We start from the raw sequence: 4002 nt of genomic DNA on the forward strand, positions 1-4002 counted from the left end.
TATATATATATAATATTTAAATATATATATTGATAATATGCATTGATAGGTGTTATATATGTGTTTTGTATAGACACAACACAACACACACACACACACACCCCACACACACACAAACACACACACACACACCACACACAACACAAACACACACACAATAAAATAAAATTTTTATATATATATATATCATATATATATTATATATATATATTATATATATATATATATATTTTTATATTATATTAATATAATAATACAACATACATAAATATACATGCGTGTGTAGTTATCAGTATTTTATATCCAAAATATGTTTTTATATATGCATGTATGAATATTTATGTTTTTAAATTTGTATAATTGTATTAATATTTATATATGTGTGTGTGCATATGTATATATATATATATATAATATATATATATATATATATATGATATATTATATATATATATAATATATATATATATAGAATATTATATATATTGTATATGTTTTATATAAAGTGTGTTTGTATAGAAATATATATTTATGTATATGTGTAAACTATGCATGTGTTCCTTTTATATATTATATATATATATATATATATATATATATATATATATTATATATATTATTATATATATATTTTATATTTTATATATTCATATCTGTATATGTGATTTTCCTGTATGTAAATATAGTCATATGTATGACATAATTTGGGTGGGCATATATATGCTGTATGGTATAATTTCTGATATATATGGGCTGCTGTATACATACATAGCCTATATATATACTTTATAATGTATATATCATGTATGTGTATATATGTATACATATATAGGTATATGTATGTGTATGTATGTATAAATGTTTGTTTGTTTGTTGGATTTCTTAGCTATCGACCAGCGGCATATGGCCATGTTAACAGAGACAGCCAAGATCATTAATCCAATGGATCCTATTTATTTCAGTCTATGTAAGGTCGTAAAGTTTTGTCTCCCATAGGAAAGCTATTACTTATTTTTTCATCACCTGATAGCAGATTTGATATTGTAAATTCTATATTTTTAATTCGAAAATATTTTTTATGGTTTATTCTGTTATTGTTGAATTTCTGGGAAGTTGTTAATATATAGGTTATTGTGAGGTTGGTATTGCAATCAGTGTATTGTAGGGGGAAGTTTTTCTCGATATAAGGGTAGAGGAGGGTTAATCTAGTGGCACTGACCCTAGACGGGCCAACACCACCACCACCTCCCTTCATCTTTCCAAGGGTGTCCCCACAGTTCTATTGTTGGATGATTTATTGTTTTGTAGGTTGTCCCACTCATTTGCCCCTGATGTATTTTTTTTTTTATAAGAGACACCAAACACTGTACGGACTATGCCAAGTTCCAGATCACCAGTTGACCCGCTGATTGTCAGCATGGTTCATTGCCATGGATAACCAAGGGATGGTACCAATTAGCTGATGATTTGTGGCACCCTATAATACGATGAATTACCCAGTGTTCATTTTTGGTGGTTTCTAATGATTTAAAGGCTTTACGTGAAACTATGAACAGAAAAAAAATTTTCTCGTGGGTACGATAGTGCAAACCTCTAAAACTTTATCAATGGCAAAAGTTTGATTGGCAGTCTGAATTTTCAGTTCACATTCAGTCGACCATACACCCGCTCCCACACTTTCAGCTGTCTTTTAGCCGTCGGTGAAATATGTATGGAAAAAAGGGAGATTATACTCTGTGCATAAGCCGTTTTGTGTAGGCCATTAGACAAATAGACCACGCTGCTCTAAGTCAATTTAGGAACAACGCCTCAGCGTGGGTTTAGATGACAATTATATCTGACCTCGTCTGATCTCGCAGTTCGCTCACAGAAATCATTTTGACACGCAAGCGTGCTCAGCCCTTACTGGGAAGACATGGTCTCGTATGTTCATTTCACTGTGTAGTACTCTACCTTAGTAAAGAGCCAAGCCGTAATAACCACTATCACTACCAACCAGCACAACCATTGTTTGAGGCATCATGGCTTTTTACAGAGATGTTTTAATAAAGATCTCTGAACCTCTGGCGTACCTCCACTCCGGGACTATGGTCTTAGCTGATGGAAGCCAAGCTTCCTTAATAGAAAAAATTTTGGGTTTCCCATGGCGCATATTTGATTGAGCAGGGTATCGATGGTAGAGAGATCTATATCGACTTTCTCGACGAGGTGGTGAATTCGCGTGGCAAAGGGCCTAATGCCCCTATTGGCCCAAAAGGATGGCTTGGGTCTCGAGCTACCTTTGCGACATAGGTCCCGTGCTAACTAGCAAGTCTGAGTCGGAGGGGAGGTACTCCTGACTCTACTTCAAGGCTCCAAGACACGCATGCAAACAAGCATTCTGCACAACAAACAAACTTTTTCAAAATTGAGTTCGATGCCAAGCCATACACGATTGACTCATAATTCACTTTCGAACAATCAGGCATTATATATCATTAGCAAAGACTTTCAATCAGTCCCCCATTTTTTTACCAGAAATGCACTTAGTAAATTAAGTGTTTTTTTCTTTTTTTTCTTTAACTGACCAATGTGGTCTTTCGAATTGAGTCTCTATCAATGACAAATTGACTTTTGAAGAGGTATTGGTGATTTTTTTCTAGAGTTACCTGATGTTCGGCTTCCTCCTATGTGGATAAATTACCCAATACTCCTATGGAAAACTTTACAACCCCATTGGAGGCCCAGTTATGAATCATATCCAGTGCCAGTTGGATGCATTTTATTTAAGATTCGAGGGGAGCTGTAAAATACCACTGATCGTACATGGAAATAATGTTGGCGACAAGACACTTCCTTGTAAGACCCTGTTTGTCTGGACAGAATGTCCGAAAAAGTGACATTGTGGGGAAAAAAGTTTGACAGAAAGTTCTGTTTTAAATGAAAATTTGAATAAAAAAGAGGCAAGTTTCCGCATAATCCAAAAGCATAAAGCTTTCTGAGTGGGCCATATCACCATGTCAGTTGTAGGCTTTTTCTATATCTAAAAAAATACCGAAATAAAAAAAATCTTTTTAATGCCTCCTGAATATGACATGACTATGACTAGTTTATCAAGAATCCGCCGTGTCAACTAGTAAATTACTGGAATTTATAAAATGCAATAACCTACTGTTAACAAATCGTTCGTGACCTTACTGTAAGACCCTGTTTGTCTGGACAAAAATGTCCGAAAAAGTGACATTGTGGGGGAAAAAGTTTGACAGAAAGTTCTGTTTTAAATGAAAATTTGAATTAAACGAGGCAAGTTTCCGCATAATCCAAAAGCATAAAGCTTTCTGAGTGGGCCATATCACCATGTCATGTTGTAGTCTTTTTCTATATCTAAAAAATACCGAAATAATTTTTTTTTTAATTGCTCCTGAATATGACTGACTATGACTAGGTATAAGAACCGCCGTGTCAACTAGTAAATTACAGGAATTTATAAAATGCAATAACCTACTGTTAACAAATCGTTCGGACTACATAAGCAATGTTTAGCGAATTGGGCGGATGAGATGGCAGATGTGGAATTTGCCCCCTTTCAATATGGGAATGATGTGGGCGAAAGTGCGATGATTTTAGAAAAGTGTGGCATTTCCAAGTTCCATTGTCACTTCTAACAACTTAATCATGGCATCATGATTAAGATCATCTCATATCGAATCTCATTGGGGCCTGGGATGTTCCTCTACGAGGCTTCTAGAGCTCGAATAAGCTCATCCATTGTAGAACTTGATTTAATCAAGATTATCTCCCGTGGCAAAGTGAAATAGGTTGCGCTCAGCCGCTTCCTTGGTGGTCAGGAATGCGGGATGGTAATTGTCTGAGCTGCTTGTATATGAGAACTGCTTGGCGAGTGCATTAGCAATTCCTCTAGGTGAATCGGAATGGTTCCCTCATGAATGATATTTTAAATTGTGAAGATGTTTTTTTTATTTATTTTATTTACAGTGGACCAAACCTGTGATATTAGGGTGA

The sequence above is a fragment of the Penaeus monodon genome, chromosome 14 (genome assembly GCF_015228065.2).
Source record: "Penaeus monodon isolate SGIC_2016 chromosome 14, NSTDA_Pmon_1, whole genome shotgun sequence".
Lineage (NCBI taxonomy): Eukaryota > Metazoa > Arthropoda > Malacostraca > Decapoda > Penaeidae > Penaeus > Penaeus monodon.